We start from the raw sequence: 6,133 nt of genomic DNA, 5'->3' as shown, positions 1-6,133 counted from the left end.
CAGAGGCCTTAGTTTGTAATGTTTCTTGAGGCATTTCAGAGGCCCCGGTTTGTAATGTTTCTAGAGGCAGTTCAGAGGCCTCAGTTGTTAATGTTTCTTGAGGCAAAATAGGGGTTTTAGTTTGTAATGTTTTTTGAGGCTGTTCAGAGGCCTCAGTTTGTAATGTTTCTTGAGGCAGTTCACAGGCCTCGGTTTGTAATGTTTCTTGAGGAAGTTCAGAGGTCTCTGTTTATAATGTTTCTTGAAACAGTTCAAAAGACTCAGTTTGTAATGTTTTTTGAGTCAGTTCAGAGGCCTCAGTTTTTAGTGTTTCTTGAGGCAGTTCCGAGGCCCTGGTCTGTAATAATTCTCTAGGCAGTTCAGAGGCCTCAGTTGTTAATGTTTCTCGAGGCAGTTCATAGGTCTCAGTTTGTAATGTTTCTTGAGGCAGTTCAGAGAACTCGGTTGTTAATGTTTCTTGAGGCAGTTCAGAGGCCTCAGTTTTTATTGTTTCTTGAGGCAGTTCGGAGGCCTCAGTTTGTTATGTTTCTTGAGGCAGTGCAGAGGCCTCAGTTGTTAATGTTTTTTGAGACAGTTCAGAGGTCTCAGTTTGTTTTGTTTCTTGAGGCAATTCACAGGCCTCGGTATGAAATGTTTCTTGACGCAGTTCAGAGGTCTCGGTTTGTCATGTTTTTTGAGGAAGTTCAAAGGCCTCAGTTTGTAATGCCTCTTGAGTCAGTTCAGAGGCCTCAATTTTTAATGTTTCTTGAGACATTTCAGAGGCCCCGGTTTGTAATGTTTCATGAGGCAGTTGAAAGGCCTCAGTTGTTAATGTTTCTTGAGGCAGTTCAGAGGCCTCGGTTTGTAAAGTTTCTTGAGGCAGTTCAGAGGCCTCATGTATTAATGTTTCTTGAGGCAATTCAGAGGCCCCGGTTTGTAATGTTTTATTAATTGAATTATTTATTTATGTATATACAAGAAGGTACATTGGGATTGTGAGGATACATAAAATGGTAATTACAATCTTGTAAAGCCACTAGTACGCGTAGCGTTTCGAGCAGGTCCTTAATCTAAGAAAATTTAAGTAGGTAAATACTTGCAAAATTTTAAAAAAATGATAACAGTTACAAGGCAAGAAAAATATGAGTGGAAATTGTAGGTATTTTAAAGCACATAGGTAGCTCAGATTGATTGCAATGACAGCTTGAATGGTAGTTGACAAAAATTGGTAGGCACAATACAGCATATGGCTAGCACATAAAAGAAGACAGCAATGAACACAATGATAAGGTTGTTTGGGTTAAGTATATGATAATTGGGAGATTGGGTATCACTAGGTACAGAGCAAATTTAAATCTCAGTGCAGGAAACTAAGAAGATGAAATTAGGTACTTTTTGGTTTTGCTTTTAAATAAGGCAAAAGTTTGACAGCTTTTCAATTCACTAGGGAGTGAGTTCCATAGACTAGGTCCCTTAATTTGCATAAAGTGTTTACACAGATTAAGCTTGACCCTGGGGATATCAAAGAGATATTTATTTCTGGTGTGGTGATAATGGGTCCTATTACATCTGTCCAGGGAGAGTTTCAGAGCATGGTTTGCATTTAATAACAGGGTTTTGTAAATGTAGTTGACACAACAAAAAAACAGAACTAAACCTCTTATCCACTATCTATGACAATCATCACTTCAATGATCAAAATTGCAGATATTTTACAGCACATGATGTAAACAATGTATTAACAGATAATCACAATATCTCTGTAATCAACTTGAACGTTAGATCCCTAGGTAAACACTTCGATGATGTTAGTGCCTTGATTGAAACTATTGATAACAAATTCTCTTTTATTATACTTACTGAAACATGGTTGAAAGAGGATACTACTCAACTCTTTAACATGCCTAACTATTCGGCAATTCACAACTGTCGTCAAATTCAAAGAGGTGGTGGTACTGCTCTTTACTACCACCAAGAACTAACATGCTTAAAAATAATTAGAACTAGAGACTGCTGTGGGGAGTATATCTTCGCCAGTTTCAGAGTCAAGGGTGCCGAGTCTGTCCGGTCTGTGGGTGCAGTCTATAGAATTCCTAACACTGATGTGTCCGAATTCAATTCAAACCTTAGAAATCTAATACTAGATAACAGACTGAACAAACACCATCTAATTATCGCAGGGTACTTTAATATTGACCTCTGCGAGCCTGAACACCCTACTGCTGTTAGCTTCCTCAACTCTATGAATTCCTGCTTCCTCATACCCTTAATCACTAGACCAACTAGAATCACTGATAGTACTGCTACGACTCTAGATCACATCTGGACCAACATAACCTCTCCGCTTACTTCAGGTATAATCACCGATAGCACTACAGACCATTACCCCACATTTCTCTTAACTAACATTATCAAACCACCTCTTGAGTCAAGGGAGTTAAGCTTTAGGCTGCACAATGAAACTGCTATAAACAATTTTATAACTGCTGCTGATAATGTCAACTGGGAGTCCGAGTTAGGTAACATAGGGGACATCACCCAAGCAGTGCTATCTTTTCTTCAAACAACTCTTAGCCTTTATAACACTCACTGTCCTATGCTTACAAAACAAGTCACAAACAAAAGGCTTAACAATCCTTGGCTTACAAAGGGAATACTTAAATCCATTAACAAAAAACATGACCTTGAGAAGAAGTATAGGCTAGGAACCGTCTTCAAAGAATTCTCAAAGAATTACTCGTTATTGCTATCTAAAATAATTAGACGAGCCAAAACTAAATACTATGAAGATAAATTTACCCAAATAAAGAGCAGTATTAAAAAAACTTGGAGCACAATTTCACAAATATTGGGATCAAAGAAGATTTTAAATAACAAACCAACACTCCTGTCCAATAACGTTGGTCAGCTTTCAGCCTCTGATTCTGCTATTGAGTTCAATAGGTTCTTCTCTTCCATTGGGTCATCCCTTGCAAATGATATTCCATCATCCAGTACTGATGTTAAGGACTATCTTACAGGTAACTATCCACAGTCTCTGTACCTAAAGCCTACTAATTCCACTGATGTCAATGAGATAATCCTTTCCCTTAAACCAAGTCTAGTGCCCTCGAGGAGATACCAACTTTAATTTACAAAAAAGCCTCCAGATCTTTAGCCCCTGCTATTGCATTGCTCTTCAACAAGTCACTTGAACCCCAAACCTTTCCAGACATTCTAAAAAAAAGCAAGAGTAACCCCTGTCCACAAATGTGGTGATCTCACAGATGTTAACAACTACAGACCTATATCAATCCTGCCTAACTTGTCAAAAATATTTGAAAAACTAATCTACAAGCAGCTTTACTCTTATCTAGCCAAACACAATATACTTAGCTCTTGTCAATATGGCTTCAGACCCAAAAAAAGCACTAACGATGCACTTATTAGTATGATTAACTTGATTCATGCAGCTCTTGATAAAAAGGAGTTCCCTGTTGGGTTATTTGTGGACCTGCGTAAGGCTTTTGACACTGTCAACCACTAAAACCTTCTTCTTAAATTACATCATTATGGAGTCAGAGGACACTCCCTGCAATACCTCAAATCTTACCTTACTGACAGGCTCCAGTATGTTTCTGTGAATAATACAATTTCTCCCACCCTACCCATCAACATTGGTGTTCCTCAGGGCAGCATACTTGGCCCTCTCCTCTTTCTCTTCTACATTAATGACCTTCCAAATGCCTGTTACGGACCCAAGTCCAGCGTCCTAACACGGAGCAGTGACGACAATGCTATCTGCCAGTCTGCTCCCGAAACCCCCTCCAAATGGACGACGCCATCTAGTGAGTACGGGATATACCGGCCACAGGTGCTGGATTCCCGTCTTGATCAACTCCTAATATAGCCGCTGCTGACCTCTGGTGAGGTGATGCTAAGACAGCAACGCCATCTATGGAGTGGATAGGTGGGCGTTTGTGTCTAAGCCTGTAAGTGAGGTGCCCTAGGGTGTCCCTAGTACTGATGACGTGTCTGATTACAGAGTCGACCTGAGACTGCTGGATTGGACGATGGGCAGTCTACCCAAGGAAGCCAAAGTCTCTCCACGTGTTTGCTGAAGAAGCTGTGAGTTGCTCCCGGACGAACATTGCTGAGAGTGTTAGCCTGCCTGTGACGTGGCAGAGTTGAGGAATCGTCGTACCCGGGGGTTGAATGGTGGAAGAGACAAGCCACTGTGGTGCTATATAGAGGAGAGTGATCAGCAGGATCACACGAGGCTCCTGCCTAGGGCTAGCCACCCTAGTATCGGTCGTGAAGTGGCCTACGCAGCGGAGCTGATTGGAACCTGCCAGCTACAGGCTGGATTTGTGGTTGAAGGCCTCCACGACAGTGCACTCAGTGGGACTGTGATTTGGCTGGCCTGTGGCCAGGGTAGATTCGCCTAGAGAATCTAATGATTCATCGTGAGGCCACGAGAAGAGAACCAGGGCTACTCATCTTGAGCACCGTGGAACATTCCGCGTCTTCAGTGGAAGACGATTCTGCGCATTGAATATTTATACCCCCCGTGTGACAGTATATATATTTATTTATTGGTGGTGGTAATTATATATTTAAATTAGTGTATTTGTATCCCTTTCACTTTAATTTACTTGCGTTACGGAACACATCCCTTGAAAGCCACTACTAACTTGGGGCCGGATACCCAAACACTAATAACATCAGAGAAGAACCCCAGTTACGACCCAATAGGGCCGTAACAATGCCTCCCAACACCTCAAAAATACTGAGCTAGAGAAAGTCCATTTTTGGCTAACTGCCAACAAACTCACCCTTAACATTGACAAAACGTTCTATATTCTGTTTGGCAATAAATCCTCTAATCAAATAAATCTCAAAATAAACAATACCCAAATTTGTAACAAATTAGAAGGCAAATTCCTTGGCATTCTCATCGACCACAAGCTGAATTTCCAGGGACACATTCTAAATATATAAAAAAAGTATCAAAAACTGTTGGCATTCTTTCTAAGATCAGATATTATGTACCCCGCCCTGCCCTGGTGACTCTCTATTACTCCCTCATCTATCCATATCTCAACTATGGTATCTGTGCTTGGGGTTCTACTACCCAAAATCATTTACGTCCTCTAATTACTCAACACAAAGCTGCTATTAGGACAATATCCAACTCTAGCCCCAGACATCACTCGGTACCCCTACTCAAATCTCTGAATATGTTAGATATTAAGTCACTGCACATTCTCTCATGTGTATTATACATATATAAAACGTTGAACTGTAATGCCAATCCTGACCTCAAAAGATTCATTGAAGGTTGTAACAGAACCCATGAACACCACACCAGAAATAAATACAGTTTTGATATTCCTAGAGTACGACTTAATCAAACTAGAAATGCTCTTCAAATCAAGGGACCCAGAATGTGGAATGACCTTCCCAACCATGTTAAAGACTGTACCTCTCTCAACCAGTTTAAAATAAAAACGAAGCACTACCTAATAAATTCCCTGTAACCTACCTTACCCCTCTGTTGTCAACCCATGTCTGTTTTTTTTTCAAAACAACGCTGTTTGAATGTAATTTTCTGTAATAATTTGTAATTGTATTTGTGCTGCTTTTTCAGCCATGTTCCCCCCTCTCTTACCTCTATTTTTATTTGTTCTCAACACATTTTATTCTTTATACCCATTAGTATTAAGCTTTAGTCATTAATGTTTTTCCTGCCCGAAACGCTTTGCGTAATAGTGGCTTTAGGCATTGTATGTACTAGCTCTATCTATTAATCCAACAAACTTTGTAAAATCTCTTGTATATATGTACCTTACCTAAAAAACATTTATTTATTATTTATTTACAAGAGAATGTGTGGAGGGAGTTAATATTTAGCAAGTTTAGGAATTTAAACATTGGAGCTGAGTGTTGTCTGAAAGCAGAGTTAGTTATTATACTGATAGCAGATTTTTGCTGGGTGATGATGGGCTTAAGGTAGTTTGCAGTGGTAGACCCCCATGCACAGACACCATAATTAAGATAGAGGTAGATTAGTGCATAATATAGTGAGAGGAGAGCAGAGTTAGGAACATAATACCTTTTTTTAGAAAGTATAGCAACTGTCTTAGAGGCTTTCTTAGTTATGTGTTGAATATGG

The sequence above is a fragment of the Procambarus clarkii genome, unplaced genomic scaffold (assembly GCF_040958095.1).
Source record: "Procambarus clarkii isolate CNS0578487 unplaced genomic scaffold, FALCON_Pclarkii_2.0 HiC_scaffold_402, whole genome shotgun sequence".
Classification (NCBI taxonomy): Eukaryota; Metazoa; Arthropoda; class Malacostraca; order Decapoda; family Cambaridae; genus Procambarus; species Procambarus clarkii.
Note: the sequence above shows the minus strand (reverse complement) of the source record.